The 22,717-nt window shown below is 46.6% G+C and overlaps 1 protein-coding gene and 1 pseudogene across 5 annotated transcripts in view; one reads left to right on the top strand and one right to left on the bottom strand.

Annotated features, from left to right (window-relative positions):
• The first annotated feature begins 770 nt into the window (after nt 1-770).
• Nucleotides 771-22,717, top strand: part of LOC149332942 (uncharacterized) — an 85,656-nt gene continuing 63,709 nt past the window's right edge. For 3 of the 5 annotated variants that reach the window (XM_089558495.1, XM_089558498.1, XM_089558500.1), the window contains exon 1: nt 771-1,113. The gene's annotated coding sequence lies outside the window, so the exon portion shown is untranslated. The remainder of the gene's footprint in view (nt 1,114-22,717) is intronic. The other 2 variants (XM_089558496.1, XM_089558499.1) reach the window with 1 other exon arrangement.
• LOC149332943 (uncharacterized) lies at nt 12,511-13,072 on the bottom strand (annotated as a pseudogene).

A 22,717-nucleotide genomic window follows, 5' to 3' on the forward strand; every position in this document is an offset into this window, starting at 1 on the left:
CTCGTCAGTCGTTTCTATCGTGCTCTGCAGGTGAAACGTGGCTGTAATTTGGAGTTAGGTTGAAAGCACGTCTGGAAGGTAAATGACACCCTAAAGCGATAAACATCACGTGCCTGCCATCGATAAGAAAAGTCATCGTCCGCCACAAACTCGAAACTGAAACTGCAGCAGCTGTATAACAATTAACAAGTGGCTTTTTGTAAGGATATCCACGCCACCGTGCGCCTTTTCTTTGCTACACGAAAATTCGGTTTTGATATGACCATGATATAACTAAGCCTCACTGTCATTCCACTACTACTCCGCGTAATGCACGTGCCCTTTTGCCGCGACAGGGTGAGACCTGCATGCCTGTGTTCTTCGGTTTCTCTGAAATTACAGGGTTCTGCACACAATGACCACATTTGTCGCGTTGAGCTTCTTGTTCCTTTCATATAACAGCAGACATTACACGAGAACAGCGCAAAAAACTGTGAACAAAAGGGCGAAAGACGCGACTTTTTACATTGAAATACACATCAGACACCCGACTTCCGGGACAAGACATCAAAGGGGGAATGAGGTATCCAACCATCTAGTAGAGATACGTGGTATCTGTCCACCGTTTTTTGCACCTGACTTTTGCTACTTTGCAAGCCAGAGTATTAACAAAAAATTGCTGTTTAAACAAAAAATTGTCATTTATTTATAGAGACTTTCTTCTACACAGAAAATTACGTCCCACTAGCATCACGTCACGTGATATTTGTAACCAAAAGCCACGAGGGTCACAAGCGTTCCACGCGGTTTCCTTCGTCCAGGCATGGACGCTTGTCGCTCGTTCGTGCTTTCGCGCCTTTCGTGTTGTGTTCGACCTGTGTTCCGACGGGTATGAGACGGTGTTTCGAGTCGCTTTGCTGGTCCGCTTAGCCGAGATCTGGCTGTTCGATGTGCTTTCCTAGAGAAGCCAAAACAAACTACCTCCTAACCGGACGCGCTGTGTACACGCTGGTGTGAAGCTGCAAGAGGTGGCCACAGGCACGACCTACTGTATAGGTCGTGGCCACAGGACTCGGCCGCTGCTGTCCTCTCTCCACTTCGTTGCCGCGAAACCGAATTCGGCCCCTGATGCATGTGAGTACGCAGTGTAAATATCGGCACGGTAAGCGCGAAAAGCAGTGTGCAGTTGCCAACGTATTTTGATGTCGGAAACAGTTGGTCCGTGTTGTGAGCGTGCATGGATTCGCGTGCTGCTATGCTTGCTTCGACAATGAGTGTTTCCCTGTTGTAATAATACTCGCGTCGAGTTGTGCCGCAGCAGGGATATTTTTGCTCAACGCCTACTATATACTTCTAACTTAAGAAGGATTAGTTTGATTAGGACCTTTGGGAGCTTTTCACGGACCCTTCTATACTTCTGTGCCTGGTACTTTACGGAGCGTCAAAGGGCATGCGCCGTCGTTCGAGAAGTGCGGCGCTGCCGCTCATGTTCGTGGGGCCGCTGCTCACGTAGCTAAATGCACAACCGCAGGCACAGATAAATTCCAATCAAGCGAAGTAATAGACTTGGTCCAAGCAGCAAGGAAACGTTAAAAGCATTGGGAACAGTCATAACATATGAGCAAATTACGGACAGCTGACGACAGAGCAGAATGAATTTGATGTATAAATGAAAAGGAGATGGATGACCACAAAATTATGCACATCGATTACGATAACATCTGTTACATACAGGCTTACAATGTAGGCATGAATAGAAAGTAATCAGACACTTTGAGAACTTCAGAACGGGTTCAGAAGTACATAGAAAAAGCTAGGGCAGAAAAAAGACCTCGGTGTTTAGCGTTCCTGAACAAAAGCAGTGGGTACGATAACATAAATAGGGAATACCTGTCAAACATACTCAAAGATGAAGGTATCGGACATGACATAATTGATTTCCTAACGGAAATATACCGAGATAAAGTTGAAATTGCATGGGAAGGGATAAGGAGTACAACTGTTGAGGTACGCATAGGATTAAGGCACGATTGTCCTCTATCACTGCTGCTCTTCTTGATTTATATAATAAATATGAAAAGATGGCTACAAGAAAGTAATCTAGGTTATAACTGGGGGTTCAACGTTTCAGTTTGAACTGAAAAGAAACAGCTAATTGTACGCGGAAATTCGGTTCGAGCCAAAAAGGATCAATGTTCTTGGCACGCAATGTTTAGCTAGTTGGTACAAGAAAGTAATCTAGGTTATAACTGGGGGGTTCAACGTTTCAGTTTGAACTGAAAAGAAACAGCTAATCTTATGCTGAAATTCGGTTCGAGCCGAAAAGGGTCAGTGTTCTTGGCATGCAGTGTTTAGCTAGTTGGCGAGTTACACTCAGTCATAGTCCTTCAATGTTTTTTCTGGTCACGAAACTCCGGCCAAAGTTTCATATAGGGACAGCGCGCGCCGCTAGAGGCGCGGCTGTCAGCGAGGGGGCACGAGGCGCTGCGCGAGCCCTGCTCACAGCAGCTGTTTTCCGGCCAACCGGCTCATATTCGCTTGGTAGTTATGCTTTCTGGGGATCGCTATTTGGGCTTACTATGGCCACTACTTTACCGGTTATCACCTGATAGCTTGGCTGCAACGTCGAGACACTAAAAACCCTCTACGATCGACGACGGCCACTAGTAAACCTTGTTAGCGGCTGTTTACTGGCAAACAGTTAACGCACTTACTTTCTCTCGTTGATTTTCACAAAAAAAGCGATTTTCGTACAATGTTCCAGCCTTGGCATTCATTTTTACCGCAACTTGCCCACAACGTTATTCTGGAGATCTAGCGCAGCGATCAGTAACATGTCTGTATGTGTCTGGGTTGCGCCTGTCTCGGCCGAGTCCTCGCTTTCATCTAAGTGCACAAGAATGCTTAAGGCTGGCGTTTACCTTGTGATAAATACTGCAATCTCAGTAATGCTGAAAACATGACGTTATGGCGGTATTTTAAGAACTGGAGTGCGCGCTAGAAGAGCGATCACATGACAAATGCACCGGTAGTTTGATGGTGCTCTCTTTTTTTTTTTTGCCGACACTTTCGGAGGTGGCAAAGCCAGCTGCTGAAGACTCTTGCTTCATAAGCCATTTATTTACACTTTTTCACGCTGTGACTACGGAGGCGCTGACGAGTGCAAGAAAATATTGCTCATGTGCTCGCTTCGCGCTACCAAGATAAGAGACAAGCTGTGAGCGGCGACGCAATAAGCCAGAAATGCGCAATGATAGAAATCACGGAGAAACATGTACAAAAAATAAAAAGCGCTAGGTGTTCAACGTGGTTAAACCCAGCAGACGTGCGAACGCATGCTGTTTGGCTCATGGTTTTGCTTTGCTGGGTCGTTGCACGTCTACGACGATATTAGACTGAAGTTAAGCTCTGATCGAGGTTAAGCTAGTCTGATGTGTTCGTTTCGAAGGTGGACGTTGATGAAGACGACGGTGTACAATGCGCGCAGCGCGAGAGTGTGTTACAGTTTAGTTTTTTCCTGTTTGGATCTGCACGAAACCCTGGCCAATCTCCCACCGTGGGTATGTGTCATCGTTTTTGAGGCAACAACAACAACAACAGGTGGCGTGATCGGCTGCTGCGATAGCACAGTGCTCTCGTGCAGTGGCCAGTGAAGCTGATCCGTTCGCGCCGCCGGGGGTACGAAATTTCTAGTCGCAGCAATATTTATTTTATTTCTGCACCCTTAAATTCAGGGACGCCACAAGATTCGTGGTGGGTTTCATCCCATGAAGTAGTGCTTTCGCACCAAAAGCCATCAGCACATTGAAGAGCACAGCTGTCTAAAATGCAACATCGTCACAGATTCGTGCCCAAGTACGCTGGTAGGAATATCCGTGGGACGACGCCGGGCCTGAGTTTCGGTTTCTCGCGCATTGCAGCAACACTGCTTCTTTGTTGATCATAAACTCGTGATACCGAATCAGTCGGGCAAAATGCCTCTCGTAGACACGTACAGGGTCCGTCAAAAGTACCAAGGCCACAGGGTTTGCTTTTGAGCAGCATAGTCGGGCTGTTGAGAAACCCTCGAAGCTCAAAATATTTGTAGAGAACAGAAGAAGGGTCGTTCTACCATCTGAAAACCTCGATAGCTCTATTGGAATCTTAAGTGCCAGGATATACCGATTAAAAGCGGACCATGTGGCCTGGGAACTTTTGACGGACCCTGTACATGCTTGGAGTCGAAGCTAAATCCACCGCTTTCCTGTCGGGGTATCGCCCGCTTCCATATTTTACGCTGCTCGGCGTCGCTCGGCAGACAGAACAGCGAGGCCTTTTCCTGCGTACCTCCGAAGCCGGAGCGGCAACCCGTCACGCAGCTAGTATTCGGCATCACAAGCTTGCACGTCACGTGCACTGTACTTATTTTGTAAACGAAGGCAGAGTGAAAAGAGAAAATAGTTGCTGCCGCATTGCCGGAGTCCCATTCTACCCGTAGACTCGCGGCCGTAGAGACGCTCGCTCCCTCGCGTCGTTGCCCCCACAGGACTCGTAGCGCCGCCTCGTGGAATGTGCGGTCAACATATGAAGCTCTCCCATAGCGTTACGGAGAAGTTTCATGACCATAAAAGCATTGAAGGACTATGACTCAGTCAAAGCTCAAAATTAACTAAGTAGGGAAGCCACGGCCATGATGCGATGGTGGTGTTGTTGGATGAGCAGTGCAGTTGCGAAATTTGAGGTGTTGCTCCCTTAGCTTGCATGCCTTTGACGACTGAGAAGCACCACCTCCTCGCTGCCTGGTAGATAAACAGTTTGTCATTATCATGGCCTGCTTAGAACTGTTAGTTGGTTAAAAGTAGGTTAGTCAACTCTATGTAGGACACTGACACAAAACTGTGCATGGGCGTCACGAAAAAGTATGTTTTGCCTATCGCGACGATTGAGCGCCAGTGCCATTGTTGCCATCAACACGCAGACCACGTGATGCCCTGCCCTTGCACTCAACCCATTGTGACATCCCTATGATGGCATGTCATCTTAGTTCTTAAGCCTGTTTCACATGCAAGCGAAAATGCTAGCGAATCCTGTCGCCGCGGTGGGAAAACCTTTTTTGAGTCGTTGGTGCGACGAGCGGCGAGGTTTCAACAAGTTGGAAATTTTCGCTGCGACATGCCGCTCAATCGCTCAGTCGCTTGCATGTGAACCGGCCTTTAGGAGTAAACTTTCACTTGCATTTTTGTTTGTCGGCTATCTAATTTAACTTGAGTTACTCTTTTAATGACTATAGCCATTTCTTCTACAAGTACAGCTCCAAGTACTCCGATATGCGTGCTAACTACTGGTAACTAAATTGTTCCTTATGACAAAAACACAAAGATTTCTTTGGAGGAGAAATTCTAGAGGCCTGTGTACTGTGCGATGTCAGTGCACGTTAAAGAACCCCAGGTGGTCGAAATTTCCGGAGCCCTTCACTACGGCATCCCTCATAGCCTTAGTCGCTTTAGGACGTTAAACCCCATAAACCAAACCAAACCAAACAAAGATGGACTTCAACTGACTTTTTACCACACAGGAATGCTACATTAAATCACCAACGAAAAAAATCAGTATTTAATTTGTCAAAAATAATATTAGCCGAAAAACCGAAACTCTTGTTCTGAAACAACAGCGGAAGAAAGTCTGCCATATTTTCAAATAATAAAAACCGTACAATCCAATTTTAAGTTATAACCTGTCATGCAGATTAGGCGGGATAGTCGGAGAGCAGCTGCTGTGCGGTTAATGTATGCTCAAGAACAAAAATACATGGAAAAGCACTAACAGACTGGTAGGGTGAATGGGCGAAAATATGTCATGACAATTAAACATGTGGCATTATAGGGGTACTGTATACAAGAGACTGACTCGTGCGGTAGCCACAGAACAACTGGTGTTTATTGTCCGCGCACCGGAAGTGCTCCAGCACATTACCAGACTGGCTGGCGTGCACCGTACAGTGTTAGCGGTCACCGATACATCCTCTTTTCTTTAAACATTGAGGAGCTGACTATAGAGTAAGTCCTGCACAAGAGGGAGCGGGTGATATGCAGGACTGGACGTCTTAATTCTGGTAGGCTAATCGGCGGGGAGGCCCCCTCCGTCTGCTTAGTTCTGCACCAACCACTCTAGTCGGTCCAGAGGATGTAGTGTGTTCTGTAGCAGTCTCTGCTGTTCCACCTCGATCTTGCACCGCTGGCTGCTTCCCTGTTTGTTGCTTGGGCAACACGCTTCATATTCAAAATATATTCGGTAAGAACATCTCACTTATCTGAGACAAATATGATAATTCTGTACACAAAAAGTGACAATATTTTTGGGCCTGGGGCTGGAAGAGTCTGGGGCCTCTTGCTTTATCATGTGCCACTGCTGCTGGTCCTCGAACTGTCTTCATTACGAATGCTCTCCCTGTCTTGGGCCCCCGTAAGACGTCATGTGACCGATTGGGGCTCTGAATGGGGCCAGTGTTGCATCTTGAAAGCCGCTTTGGGCACAACCTGCAACGCATGCATATGCAAGTTCGATGGAAAATTGTGCTGACGCGCATACATATACTACAATTATGTTCAGAACACTCATGCATATTACACTAGGCTGAGTAGGCCTTTGAAAAGAGGCAACTTTATGCCTGACGAAAAAGTTACAGATCAGAAGGCATAACGAAGCACAAAAATGTGACAGCAAATATAAGACAAAGTGCAGAATAGAAGTGGCATATGTATGAAGGTCTCAATTCATCTGATTCTCTCCATAGATGACCACGGGTACAGCACTCAGAAGCATAATTACAAATATACATTCTGCATAAGCCTACCTGCATAAAACCGGATGCTGGAGAAAGCAGCAGGAGCAACCCATACAACGTGTCGGTAATATGCGAGTATATACGGTGCATGAATCACGACGTGTTCTCCGCATATGCGGGGCGAATATAGTTTCTTTATTCATGCTATTTTGGTTTAGACAGCTTAAATGTGCCCTCAATACCACTGTTTTCACTTTAAGTCGCATGAGGGGAAAACAAAACGAAAAATGCGGCATATTTCAAACTTTAAACCACTCAACTCACAGCCTGCCCTAAAAGTCACAATTATAACTATTAAGAGATATTGTCACGAGACCTGAAACAGAAACAGCTGGTGAGAACAATTATTTCACTAGTGCAGTTGAATGCCATGTGCATGTAGCCACTTAATTATGCATGTGCATGCATATAAGTCTCCACGTGGTATCACTTAACTCTTGTCTTGCGCACCATCACAAAAAGACAACACAATGAAAGTTTGGTGCCTAATTTAATAAAACCTCAAATACTCTTAAGTGGGTCCTCAATGCATGTCGCGACATGAGACAACCTGCCATCTCTGACAGTGGCGCCCATGCACGCATTTGCATTTAGGTTTGATAAAAACTGAACTCCTCATTGCCAAAACGTTCAAGCTAAAGCTTTCAAACTTAATTTCAACGAGCGCTAATTAGCCAGGGAGAGATCGCAGTAGTATGTCAACACGCGACTTCATTAATAACGCCCACGGAAGCCATATACTGTTGGGCACAAACGGTAGTTCCTGCAACAACGTGTTAGAATAATCATCGCTTACCTGAAGACATGGGACACCGGAATGGGATCACTTGCTTGCCACTTCAAGCAAGCCTGCGAAACTTCCGCCACTTCTGCGCCACGCCGCTGCAACTCCAACGAGCGGCCGCGCCCGCACACCGAACGCGAAGAACAAAGAGACTTCTGAAGCGCTCAGGCAACGGTTAATCGCTGCCACCGCCGCAATGCGGTGGCACCATCGGAAAAAGAACAACATGGAGATAAAGAAAAGTGCAGTGACCACCATCTGCGTGCTGAGGACACAGTCGGGCTGCCGTCTTCAGAACCGGTGAAACTGGTTCTGTGCTTTCTTCTCTCTGCTAGAGCTCCCGGGTAAAGGGGAGCGCAGCGTCATCTGTCAATCTCGGCTTTCTGCCCGCACTATCCTATCTGCCATTTATTGAAAACGGAAATCACTAATAGTAAGTTCTCATGCTGTTTTCATCTACTTCTGAACGCTTTTCATCTAGAGGGAACTTTCTAAATTACGATGACGTATGCAGGTTCCCACTTGTTGGTCTCGGACGCCGTGAAGTCAAGTATTTATTCGGGCAGCAACATGAACACAACAGACAGAAACAATTCAGTGGGTTCACCTTATAAAGACAGCCTGGTCAAATGTTTAAGGGAATCCCCCAGGGTGGAGTAGATTTGTAATAAGGGAGCAATTACTCATTGGCATCCACCCGAGCGCAGCCATATGGCTACAAAGGAAAGCTATACAGCTTGCTCAGAAAGCTGTATAGCTAGAAAGCTGTATAGCTTTCCTTTGTAGCTGTATGGCTGCGCTCGGGTGGATGTCAATGAGTAATTACTCCCTTATTACAAATCTACTCCACCTTGGGGGTTTCCCCTAAACATTTGACCAACACAGTTCCCACTTCGAGTCATAGATCAATTCGCTCTCGCCCTACCATAAGCTTGCCGTCCCGGTTAGCTCAATTGGTAGAGCGACTGCTCCGGTGAAGCGGTGGTCCTGGGTTCGAACCCCAGACCAGGACGAATTTTTCTTTAACTGCGAAGTTTCTGAGAAAGCTGTATAGCTTTCCTTTGTAGCCATATGGCTGCGCTCGGGTGGATGCCATTGAGTAATTACTCCCTTATTATAAAGACAGCCTGGGTGCAACCGAGGCATGCCATTGGCCAGCGATACAACTGCACGCGTGAACAGTAATCGCGAACATCAGATACGCGGCGCACAGTAGCAAAGTGCAGCACACTTGATATGCACTGCACCGATACAACACTTCCCCTCCGACAAGATCAGAAACTGTCATACACCAGACGATCCGGCTTCCGCCTTTCACGCATGGTGCGCATCGCTCTGTTCCGATGTTGACGCACTTTGGGCTTCAGGTGCGAGTGGGCAACCATCACTCCCATCCAACACTTGTGGAGTTGAGGCGGGTCCAAGGGAACACTCACTTTCTAATATATAGCCGCCGCAGTGGCTCAGTGGCTATGGTGCTCGGCTGCTGGCCCGAAAGACGCGGGTTCGATCCCGGCCGCGGCGGCTGAATTTCTTTGGAGGAGAAATTCGAGGCCCGTGTACTGTGCGATGTCAGTGCACGTTAAAGAACCCCAGGTGGTCGAAATTTCCGGAGCCCTCCACTACGGCGTCTCTCATAGCCTTAGTCGCTTTGGGACGTTAAACCCCATAAACCAACCAACCACTTTCTAATATATCACTAGCAACTGGTAAAGGTATCTCACTTTCTTTAACAACAGCAGGCTTCACACAAGTATGTCGCAAATGGTCTGCATGCATGTACAAACCGAGTCTGTCCATCCATCATGACAAGATATGTCATAGCAGATTTCACATCCACAACCTTGCCTGGATGCCACTTCACCTGTTTTCCACGTACTGAACGCACAAACACCCTATCCCCAACAGAAAATGCTTTAGGTGAACTCCTCCGCTCGTTTGCACTGCGTACATTCCTCTCCGATTTGGCATTGAGTGCATCTTGCAGACTTGGTTTCAATAACGACAGTCTTGTGCGCAACTTCCTTTTCATGAAGAGTTCAGCTGGTGTTTGGCCGGTGAATGTATGCGGCGTTGTGCTATAAGCGAACAGAAAATTATCGATTCTGTGCTGCAGTGACCTGGAACTTTTATTCCTCTGATCTTCGAGTAATTGCTTCAACAGCGACTGCTTTACTGTTTGAACCGCGCATTCTGCCGAACCGTTCGACTGAGGATGATATGGCGGAGTAAGGGTGTGCTTAACCCCGTTTGCCAACAGAAATTCCTCAAAATCTTTTGCACGAAACTGCGGTCCGTTATCTGTGACTATCTCAGTCGGTAAGCCATGACTTGCGAATAACGAGTGCACTGTTTCGATGGTGCTTTGCGCTGTCGTTGATGTCATGATCTTGATTTCCAACCATTTGGAATAGGAATCAGCAGCTAAAAGGAACAACTTGTTTTCTTTTTCCGCAATATCAAGATGTATCCTCTCCCAACGGTTTGTGCACCATTTCCAAGATGAAAGTGGTGCTAGTGGCCCAGCAGATTTTGTGCTTTGACAAATCTCGCACTGCTTCGCAGTTTGTTCGAGGCTGTTGTCTATCTGTGGCCACCAAACCATTGACCTTGCAAGTGCTTTCATCTTAGTAATGCCAATGTGTTGCTCATGTAACAAACACATAACTTCACTTTGAAGCGACTGGGGTATCACGACCCTGTTGGTCCACACCAAACAACCACAATCCACAGTAAGCTCAAATCGCCTCACGAAGAAAGGTAGATAAGGAGCGTCAACAGCATGCGGCCATCCATGCCATACCATTTCAGGAACAGCGCTGAGCATTGGATCTTTCACAATTTCTCGCTCAATATCTTTAGCTGTAACGGGGAGTTTGTTGACAGGCGAAAAATAAAAGATTGCTTCTACCTCGTCACCGGTTTCCGGCAGTGGAATGCGTGACAGTCCGTCTGCATTGGCTATCTTTGTTCCTGCTCGGTGCGAAATGTGAAAGTTGTAGTTTGCAAGAAAATTTCCCCAGTGGTGTACACGAGCTGCAGCTACTGCATTTGTGTGATGCTTAGCCTCAAAAAGGACGGTAAGGGACTGGTGATCAGTGACTACATTGAAGCTGCGCCCGTACAGATATTTATGAAACTTCCGCACTGCATAAACAACTGCAAGAGCTTCTTTTTCCGCTTGCGCATAGTTACGCTCGGCAGGAGTCATTGTCCGTGATGCGAACGCAATCGGTCGTTCTACACCTTCAACCACGTGCGACAGCACTGCGCCTAAGCCGTAAGCAGAAGCGTCACATGTCAACTGTATTTCTTTCCTTACATTGTACAGTTCCAAGACCACGTCTTCACTGATCAAATTCTTGCAGTGACTGAAACATGCATCGCACTGGCTCGACCATTTCCATGTGCCGCCCTTGCGCAACAGTTGGTGCAGAGGCTCTAGCACATTTGCTAGATCAGGCAAAAGTTTGGCATAGTAGTTTATTAGGCCCAAAAATGCCTTTAGCTGAGTCACGTTACTTGGTTTTGGCGCGTCTCGAATTGCCTTCACTTTTTCCGCTGCTGGGTGTACGCCGTGCTTGCCTATCTCGTGTCCTAAGTAACACACACTTTCTTGGAAAAATTTGCATTTCCCTGCGTTTACACGAATTGCGTGCTCATTGAGCGCTTGTAGCACCTGCTCGGAACGGCGGTAGCACTCTGTGAGGTCTTTACCTGCTATTAACACATCATCCAGGTAAGAGGCAGTCCCAGGGATGCTTCGCAAAACCTGATCCATCATGGCCTGAAACATTGCGGGCGCGCTTGCCACGCCGTAGGGCAATCGTCTAAATCTGGAAAGCCCCAGGTGCGTATTCACAGTCAGCAATTCCTGTGCCTGCTCATCCAGCTCAAGTTGCAGGTACGCCTTTGACAAATCCAGCAAAGGGAACATGGTTCCCCCAACCAGTGACGCGAATATGTCCTCTGGCAGAGCCAGCGGATAGTGGTCGAGTTCAATATCCCTGTTGACTGTGACTCGGTAGTCTCCACATATCCTAATCTCTTTTCCAGCTTTCTTCGGTACAATCACGAGTGGTGTAGCCCAACTACTGTGTCGGACTCTGTACACCACACCAGCTTTCTCAAGGTCGTGCAATTCATTTTCCATTTGTTCGCGCGAAGCATATGGCACTGGTCTCGCCTTACAAAAAGGTTGGATACGCATCGCTGTTTATTTGGATGCTACCATTGAATCCCTTGATAGAACCATAGCCTGGCTCAAACACATCACCGTACAGCTGTTTTGACCTCTTCTCGGATTCCGCTGCGACCATCTGCCTACCGCACTATATGCTATGTCATATGTCGTTATCCAATCGCGACCTAAAAGCGTCGGCATGCGAGCTTGAGTTTCTTGCTTTGCAATTATCAGAGGCAGATCGTAGCTCCGGTTCCGATAAGACACACTCACGTTCGCTACACCTTTTACTTTGAGTGCAGTGCCATTATACACTCCTAGATGTACGTCGTCTTTGGAACATGGGTAGTTTGGGAAATTTGCATCGAAGTCTCTTTCAGACATTATGGTCACAGCGGCTCCCATGTCTAATTCCATTGGGATATCCTTGCCGTTTACCTTTACATTAAGCACGATGGGCGGAGAGCTATGAACCTTGTTTGTAGCACAAACCTGTTTGTAGCAACTCAGGAGTTTCCGACAAGGTTTGCTCAACTTTGTGAACGACCTTTGTTTTGCACATTTTCGCTACATGACCTGGCTTCGAACATTTGAAGCATGTACTTTTGAGAAAAGGACAACTCACTGGCTCGTACAGTCCGCAACACCTATGACAGGCGCTAACAGTGCCTTTCCCACATTGCTTTCTTGGACCGTTTTGGGGGGCACGTTGCTCGCGGTCTTCTCCTCAGTCGAGTGTCTTCAGCCTTGCGTGGCAAGCTCCCGTTGCCAGTAGACGTCGGCAGGACTGGCGGTTGACCCCTCGGGTAGCATTTTCCGGGTGTCCTTCTGGGCCGTTTCCAAGGCGGTGGCGATTTTGCAGACTCGTTCCCAGGTGACTTCGTCATCCGACAAAGGCGGCATCGAATCGAATCCGTACGGATTCCAGCAATCAATCGATCTCGGAGCACTTTTTCCGAGAATGTTCCAAACGAGCACGTAGTAGCCAGCCTTTTGAGCGCGACGATAAACTGTTTCGCTGGTAGAAGCGATACCGTTCGGTAACCACAGACCGTTTTGGAGCATAGTGCTTTTGAAGAACTTCTGAAGCTTCTTCGTACTTGACCTCTGTTGGCTTTTTCGGCAGCAGCAGGCTACGCAGAGTCATGTAAGCCTTTTCACCCAGGATTGTTAGGAAGACTTGCAACTTCTTACTTGCGTCTATTCCGTTGGCAGTTGCGTACAGGTCGAACCTTTCCAGGTAGACGTCGATATTGCCAGAGTCTGGGCATAACTCTGCCAAAGATCCCAGGGTGGTGGTCATCTCTGATGTCCTTGCTTGCCATAGCATCTTCGTCGGTTCTGCAGGCTCGATCAATGCTTCTGCACGAACTATCCCATCCTCGTCGCCATGTTGGACTCGGACGCCGTGAAGTCAAGTATTTATTCGGGCAGCAACACGAACACAACAGACAGAAACAATTCAGTGGCTTCGCCTTATAAAGACAGCCTGGGTGCAACCGAGGCATGCCATTGGCCAGCGGTACAACTGCACACGTGAACAGTAATTGCAAAAATCAGATACGCGGCGCACAGTAGCAAAGTGCAGCACACTAGATATGCACTGCGCCGATGCAACACCGCTGAAGATCTCGGATCTTTTAAATGGCCGCACAATCATTAAAATATTGCATCAGTAACTGGCGGCAAATCAACGACAAGCGCCGGTTGCAAGCTGTTCGAAATATGGAAATGCTCGGCCAGGCGTGCAGGTTCAACGAACAGCCGGCCTCTCGGGCCAATCAGCAGTGGCTTTCTCGGCGCCTGGTTGGCTTAAATGATTGGTCCGGAGTCAGTGACCAAGCTGGTACCAGCGGCCTTGGCTCCTCATGTTGCCCCATGCTTATGCCAAGCTCGGCGAGCCGATTAAATCAGCATCCCGTCATAAGCCGAGCATGGACCGATGGTCGGCAGTTGGCCAATTTTGCTTGGCAGGTTACAAGTTCAGGATTAAAAGTTGCATTTAAAGAAAATGGCACATTTATAGGTATCATGAAGTTGGACAGATTACTAAAGAAATATAAAGCAAAAGAAAAAAGTGAAAGTCCTTTTACTCAGCACTGCTGCTATTCTGCGCCATCTCGTGAGGTGTAGGATGGGTCCTGTATGGTAAAAAAATAAATAAAAAAGGCAAGCGGTGAATGCTATAGAAAATACTATTTGAAAGAACAAAAATGTTCCCCCAGCAAACACATCATAAAGGATGCGAAACATGGAATTTAAGTTCGTTTCGATGCGAAACTATGGCTGCAAGAAGCCGATGCTGGCAGAATATGTTTGTGTCTATAACCAAAGCAGAGCAGTCATGAGTCAGCATTGCATATGCCCTAACCGGTCACTTGTCATTGTTTTTCAACCTTACATTCCCAGGAATACATCTGCAAATGACATCGTTCACAAAAGTGGAAATACATGCTTAGGGGGCGTAATCTTCAGAATTACCAGTTCTCAATGCAGCCACTGGGCCAGTTTCATAATTTTCTAGACTTATGTTGTCCAAGTTGCCACGTCACAAATGCACTGCTAGTTTTGCTTGTCAAGCACATTGTGCCCAATGGGCATCTTGCATGTCTACAGCCACAGCTTTTTGCTAAAGCGGTGAAGTGAATCACTTCTGCGGAAACAATTTACTACCCTCTCTTAATCCATGATGGAGTGTAACGCAGCCAATCTTCTACACATGCCTAGCATGCCTGCCACGGCATCAGTGTAGGCCATGGTTCCGAGTGGCATCTTGCCTAGCTTAGCAGCCAGCTGTGCGACCCTGCTTTTCCTTCTGCCTGTGTCTTGGATGGGATGCATGTTTCTGGGTATGGGAGAGATAATCAGACGCTCTCTTATTTCTCTTCCCAGATCTGTTCTAGTGTTCACTGTGTTATCTACGACTACCCATTTCGCTACCTCTAGGTATTTCCTTCCTGCGGGTATGGATGTTAGCCTTTCGATTTGCGATGTTCTAACCGCTTCAGTCAGTTCTCTCCAATTGTTATGCAGGCCCATTTTCTCCAGTATATCATTGGACGTGGAAATGGGCAGCCCTAGTTTATTCACTTTGAGAGTTTTAATACAAGGGTCGGAACAAATTTGTCTCCTTACATCTATGCTGCGGACTCAACCTGCCTCATGATAATAACAGGCTGCTGCTGAAAAGTGCTGGACGGCACTGGAGAGCATGCTTAACATACAGTCAGATGGCATTTTAATGCTGCAGCAGTATTCGATGGTGGTGCAGATACTGCTATAATAATAATAATAATAATAATAATAATAATAATAATAATAATAATAATGTTTATTTCCATCATAACAGAAATGATGGAGGTGGTGAAAAAAAAAAGCGAGGACGCTTGACTGAGTACTCACCCCCTCTCAGGCAGCGGCATACAGCAAGAAACATTGCGCTCTGTACATACTGCACACATGCAGCAGAAACAAAAAGGAAAGTACAACAAAAGAATTAACAACATGTAATACAACATTAACACACATAGTAAAGCAAAATAACACATAATGCAAGGCTTCATTCCAAAAGTTGTGTCAGTGCTGCTTATGAATAAGAATGAGTATAATTACGTGCTTTCAATTATAAAATCTCGTACGGTGGAAAATGGAACATGAAGGACATCAACGTTTGAGTCAATAAATATGTTTAAAAGTAGCGGGAGACGGTAATTAAGCATTTGGTGTCTGTAACTTGTTCGTGTAACAGGTATAGACCGGTGTGGTTTGTGACGTTGTGGGTATGGAGTCTGGAAATGCTGAAGTGAGGCGAAGTAAGTAATTGTGTTTAAGTGTTTAAGTAGGTCACTGTGAAATGTAAGGAATATTAATAAATGCAGCTTTCTATATCGCAACTTAAATGTCATTGTATCGATCGTGACTCCCAGGAGACGGAGTCCCAAAAATGGCTTCTTCCCCTTTCGTCAGGGCATGCTGAACTGTTGAGCGCACTCATCTTTCATACAATGCCACATAATATGCCACAGCGAATCCTGTGGTGATGTACCCCCAATTTCTGACAGATAAGCAACCTGGAAAACAAGGGATAGGTCATGTTTAGCATAATCATCTGTTGCTAGTAGCTTGTCATTAGAGCTATTTATCTTTTACTAATGAGCAGTTGCAAGGTTAAAATTTATCAGGAATAGCAAAGCCAAAATCATTTTTACTTTTTACCGGTACAGGTGGAAGCTACATAAAGAGCAGACATATTAACTACCAGTGCACGTCAAGGCTGCAACAGCTTGATGCTGTTGCACGAGGTCAGCTGGCACTTGTCAAATGGCTCTATTATATAGTTAGTACACTAAAATATGAAGAATAATAAAATGAGTTCGCACAATGCAGTGTTTGAAAGAGCGGTTGCTGCACAAAAGCAAGTAATCTTTCAATAAAAGACTAAGTTGTATCGCTTTGCCAGTCCACGTCGTTTCTTCTGTCGTCTATGTCTTCTTGTACGGCAGCCATATTACTGAAGAGCAATAGGTACATCTGAGCTGTCTCGCTAGCTTCATGCAATCGGCTACAATTATGAAAAACTTACCAGGTCACTTCTTTTCTTAGGGTTACACAGCTCATTCTCCAGCTCCTGCTAAACTTCAAGCGATGGCAGTGGCATCAACTCCGGGACATCGTTGTCGATAGGTTCAGGATCTTCAGATGGCTGGCGCTGTAAGCTTAACTGCTACAGCTTCTTTAATATTCTGCCATGTTCTGCCAGCTCTGCTTTTATCTCCTGTAAGGCCTTGAGCGTCTTCTTCTGCAGTGCTGTTGAAGAAAAGGTGGAATGCGACTTGACGCTTCATACCATACTTTAGACGACTAGTTTTGTTTAGCAAATGACACCTGAACTTCAAAACTTCTTACTTGTTTATGCTGCGCTCATTGAACACTAAGCAAAGAGTAAAGCTCCATTTTATTTGCCATGGGCTTCTGAGCTAAGCACATATTTAAGGAAACTGGTGATTAACACAACCAAGGCAAGCTTTTTTTCAGTCCAAGATCAAGCAAAATACGAATGTGATAATTCTGGGTTGGGCCTGCACAAACGTTGTAGCAGGCGTAACAAAGGAAATTACTGAAACTTCTACTCACTTGATTTCCCTGAACATGTCAGCTTGCGATTTTTTGCCAGGTCCTGAGGGTGTGGTCGGAGATCAATGATTCAGGCTAGAGGAATAAAGCTTCCTTCTGATTGCAGGCCAGAACAAAATGATGGCTCTGGCAGCTCCACAAGTGTGTTGTGGCCAAAACTCTTGTCGCTGTCCTCGTCCGAGGACAAAAATCGCACTGCTGGCCGCCGTCTCCTTCTCTGTATAGCACTCTCGTCCTCACTTGTAAGGTCAGAAGTGAAAGCAGCCACCTGGTGCTTTTGTCGCGCGGCATCATATGTGCCTATAAAGTTATAAAAAGGAACTCTTGTCGCTGTCCTCGTCCGAGGACAAAAATCGCACTGCTGGCCGCCGTCTCCTTCTCTGTATAGCACTTTCGTCCTCACTTGTAAGGTCAGAAGTGAAAGCAGCCACCTGGTGCTTTTGTCGCGCGGCATCATATGTGCCTATAAAGTTATAAAAAGGAATTAGGGACCATGTTGAAAACATCAGTGGTATAATATAATGATCAACAATGCAGAAAGCAGTTTGCTTACCACACTTGCAAAGAGCACGACAATTGTACTCTTGCCAGTTACTTTTTGGTCATTCAGAATTTTTTATTGCCATAGTCATTTTACTGGTGTGTTTGTATGGTGGTGGCTAGGCAGTCTTTTTTTCACTTCTTAGCTATATGGCTGGGATCACAGACACCTTATCACTGTCTTCAAAGTGGACTACGGAAGACTTCTTCCACACTGAAAAAGCCATGAAAATATTATTTAGTACAGGGGTTTTCAAACGTTTTTCCCCAATAACAGCCTTCAACATGTGCCAAGGAACCCCCCCCCCCCCCCCCCCCCCTTACAATCGGTCATCACAAGCATCACAATCATTCAGTGTTGCTTGTGAATGGATCATATGTGCCTCTTGCTGTTTCATTCACTTTTGTTTTTCTTTTTTTTCAGCTTTCAGCAAGTAGTTTTTATTCAATGCCCATCTCGCGCTCATACACAGCCCTCCAACCCCAAGACGAGCGTAGAAAACTATAGTCGGGTACAACCTAAGAACGAAGCGGCAAATTCTACTCAAAGGAACCCCTCCAACCAATCATGTCAACCAATTCTCCCCCTCCACTCCTTGACCAATCCCCTTATGCCTGCTAGCGCGTAGCGTGGCGAATTAATTAGATTAACTGCGCCGTTATGGAAAACGGCCGATGTCATCGATTGCCAGGAGGGGCTACTTTGAGAGGCATCCGCCCGAAAACCAACAACTAAACCAACATTCCTACCCAGCTCACAAATAGCAACTGGATTGTCCTAACAAACACAGATAAAAGCACGTTTCAGCTTTGCACTCTTTTTTGCTTATATGTGTGTAGGAGGGGAAAAACTGCATAACGAGGTCCATATTGACAGGCACACACACTTGTGTTCTATGTCACTCATGCTCCATATAGAACAATCTGCGGAAAGCTGTGCAGAAGCAAAGATATTCAGGGTCTCAGATTGAATAGGTTGCTGGCACAGGCTATCCAATCTTGCAAAAAAGCAGCAGCACAAGCCCACACCTTCATCTGTACTAATGATGTTGGCTACTTGGACGGTGTGCCCATCTTTCATCTTCACGAAGCTGTCTCCCTTGCCAGCTGCAAATATGGTGTCTCTCATTTCAAGAGCACTGTACTGAATGCCCTTGAACCCTACAGGCACTGGTCTCTGAGAGTGTTGCCCTGACAGCTTGTAGGGTAACCTTGACAACACAGACTGGGCTTGACGCCCTGCTTCCTTCTCAGTCTGTCGTCGAACAACTTGTTGAAGAGCTCGACCATGCGTCTTCAGCAGCGTTTTCACTTCATGCAGATAATTCTCAAAAGGAAATGCTGAGAAAGAGTCAAGAGAGCCAAATGCTCTGACACCATTGGCTGTGTGCACCAGTGAGTGAACATTGTACACATAAATTATGTACACATAAATGCCACTTCCATTAAGATCACCAGCATCAGCAACAAATTCCTTGAGAAGGCGATCGCAGTCTCAGCATGTGTGGCCAAGAATTTCTCACTGACAAGGCCTGTCACTGCTACACTGAATTTCATGAAATGGCTGTAAAATTGTTTCTCCAGCTTCCCCTTCAGAGCAGCAGGCCCATAATAGAGCAAGAAGTTCCTGAACTCCACAGCCTTCCATTGTTCTAGGAAAGGAAGAGCTCTTGGTCTCAGCTTCATGTCGGAAGTGACGTGAGCATTGCATACAGTAAGACTTGCAGAAAGGGAAGCCTTAGATGTGGAGCGTATCTTTGACAGGCAAGGCCTCCTTGTCACCCAATGCTGTGCAAGAAGCTTTCGCATTACGCCCAAACAAACAAGGTGCATATAGTCCAGTGAAAACTGGCCCACCAGCCATATCTGGTAAGGGAGATTTTTCAAGGTGTTGAGCAGGCTATAGCATTCTCTTGAAACTTTAATCAGCCCGCAGAGGACTTCCACAGTCTGGAAAAGTAATCTTGCTATGTGCAGTTGAGTACACACACGCCTTTCTGGGTGCATTTTTGCGCCTCAACCATAATAGGCAGAACGGCCGACGGAGTTCCATGGACTCCCTGGCAGCTGCAACACGATGAACAAAATGAACAATTTCACTGCTAAGGTGCACAATAACTTTGAAAGCAAATACTTAAGACGTGGAATGGTTCACTAGATAGCAAAAGAAAAATTTTTCTGACAAAGAGAGTTTAAGTTTACATCACGGATGCAGTATGGTTAATGGGATGTGACCGCCAGCTAATGCCTGAAGCTGAAAGATATGCGGTACTAGGCCTGTTATTAAACATGAGAGGTTCTCTTGCACCGTACACTATGTTCGTACCCTCAATGTACTTTCCTGGGTGCAACCATGCATACACTGGGTGCGTATGCTGCACCATGCTTTGCGTGAATGCACAGGCTGGAGTGTCAGCGCGACCATTCAGATAGTATGCCTGTAAGATATTTGTGCTTTGCAATGAACGACGAAGATTAGATGCCAATATAGTTCAGTTCTCCATCATTTACTGTGCAGGGCTGTTTCTGTGCTTACTGGAAAGCTTTCATTCCTCTACAATTTTTCCAAATACAGTCGAACCCGGATATATCGAACCCGCATATTTCGAATTATTGGCTATATCGAACACACAGATTACCCCCTTGAAAATACTATGTAAAAGTATAGGACAGTTGCGTTGTATATCGAATTCCATTTTCGCCGGACATTGGATATATCGAACGCCGCGCCGTGCCGCGCCGCGCCCCTGGAAGGTGCGCTTTCCCCAAAGACATTCCTGTCCGGTCCTCAGCCGCCTTAGCGGAGAACGTTTCCGCAGTCAGCAGGCGCAGGGCCCTTTTTTTTTTTTTTGTTCCCCGTTTTTGCGCCCCACCGGCGCGAGCTTTCCCACTCCTCCTCTCCTCCTGTACCGCCGGCGTGTGCTCCGTCAAGGTCATTGGAGATCAGCGAAGAGAGAGCGCCGCATGGAGACGCGCGGCGACCACGCTTCTTGGGGAAAGAGAGAGAGAGAAAACGGTCGCTCGTGGGCACATCGTGGGTCTGGGGAAAAGAGAGAGCTCAGAAAAAAAAAGAAAAAAAAAAACGAAGCCCAGAGCGCCGATCTTTCTCCCTGCTCTTTCTTTTCCCTCTGTCGTTCCTTCGCAGCCGCGTTGACTGCCGCTCGCATAGGCTTCGCTCTTATCGCTCCATCTGCGCCTCGCGTGTTTTTTTTTGTGTGTGTGCCTGTGTTTCAACGCGCGACGTGAAGCAGGCCCCAGTAGCCAACTGTTTTGGCAAGGCAGGCCTTGAAGTGGCCGGAGATTAATGTCCGGAAGATTTAGATGACGATGAGTGCTTGGACGACGCGTTTCGCGACTTGTCCAATTTTCTCGGCGCCGTTCCGTCCGAAGTGACTGTTGAGGACTTTAACGCTGACAGCGAAGTTCAAGCGGTAGCTGGCATTCAAGACGCCGACTCCAGTGACGACGAGGGCAACTGTGTTGTCGAAGAAACGCGTCCGTGCGCAGCCACTGAACTGGCGTCAGCGTTAGCCTGATTCGGCGCTGTTGCGGCGAAATGGAAGGCACTGTGCTCTCGCACCTGGACAGTCTCGAGAAGATCGAGGCCAGTGTTTTGAACTTCGTTTCCCAGGGGAAAAAGCAGCCCAAAATTAGTGATCTTTTTTTCCGCGAAATAAAGCGCTTTCACATTGCGCGCCCATACTATGTGATTCGCGGCTGTTCCAAACGGTAAGCCACAATTTGTTATGATCGGGAGTGCAGTTTTAGCCTATATCTGTATATCGAATTTTCGCTATATCGAACTATTTTCCGATCCCCTTCGAATTCGATATATCCGGGTTCGACTGTATTATTACCGAAGTGAATTGACAGAGAAGGTCTTTTAAGCACTTTGTATATTTGAAGGTTTATTCCTGTTGTAAATCCATGAAAAACAAAAATGGACAAGGGAGTATTCATTCTCCTTCAGATACTTTACCTCCATTTAGCAACAACCGAGGCTTTCAAGGGTGATGGAAACCGAAATGAAGGTAGAGAAAAGATGTTTAGATTGGTAATGCTGAAGTTTCTTTTCTCTAGTTGTAAAATAGGTTGGCTGCCTTAGCGTCTAGATCTAAAATGAAATCTAATTGTACTAATGGAAAGTCTTGCCATCACAGGCCCATTCCACACCAGTGTCACCTAGCAACCCGATCTACTTTTGAAGGTCATGAGCAGGAGTCATATTAGAATGGGAGCATGGTGACTATTAAGCGGTAACCGTGTGAGGCGATATTCCGTCGCGATGAAGATGCCGTCGCCCACCGCTGTCGCTAGCGCAAACCGCACGAAGCGACGGGATTCGGCGTCGGAGCGGCGCGTTTTCAGTGTTGCTCGATTGCTGCTGCTTCAGTGTTCAGTCATTTTGCGTTAATGCGTAGAACAACGTTCCTAAGGCTCCATACATGATAAAACACAATAAAAACATTAACATTGTCTAATACGCAAAGTCGCGTGACAAAGAAAAGCGCGCGCATTTTTTCCTTCCTCCGTGAGCGCGCACTTTTTCCGTCTGCTGCCGGCCTCCCCAGCGTCGTTGTCCGCCAAGGAACGCCGACGGAAACTCGCAATGCTCAGAACTTTGCTCGTTCTGAAGCAGCTGCAAGCTGGGGCTCGCAGACACTGGGTGCGTCCTGTGTGGCAAAATCGCACGGAGGAGAGCGAATACTTCACAGCGGTAAGCCAGCTGGATATGCTGTAGTGTGAGTGCACTACAGTTACATTTTCTCCTTGAAACGAGCTGTTTCATGTGCAGCTCATGAAGGATGGCGATGGAAGCTTATTCCACAAATATTATCGAATGTCTCCAGAGACATTTGACATGCTGCACAGCATGGTTGTCGAAAAGCTGTCGAAACAGCGGCTGTGCAGAGACCCGATCTCATCGGGGGAACGGCTTGCCTTGACGCTGCTGATGTGTGCTTGCGTGCAGCGGTGTACTGTATGTCCGTATGTCTAGCTAGTCTAGCTCCAGGATGCAATCAAGTTCAATGCCGTGACCGCGGGCGATAAAAGCATGCTACTCGCTGAATCGTTCCTAAGCGCTTGCATACATTCACATTTCACGAATTGCCGCCACCCGAAAGACTCCATATTTTCACAATCCGCTGAGCATCATAAAGAAAAACACACTGATAACGTTCCAGTTATGAATGTCAATAAATGTAGACACGTAATCACGCGGGATCAACAAACGTCAGCACACGAAGTTTGCGTGAAAGAAGCTACATTGACA

Source organism: Amblyomma mixtum, chromosome 8 (genome assembly GCF_055824585.1).
Source record: "Amblyomma mixtum isolate Tamu chromosome 8, ASM5582458v1, whole genome shotgun sequence".
In the NCBI taxonomy this organism is placed as follows: domain Eukaryota; kingdom Metazoa; phylum Arthropoda; class Arachnida; order Ixodida; family Ixodidae; genus Amblyomma; species Amblyomma mixtum.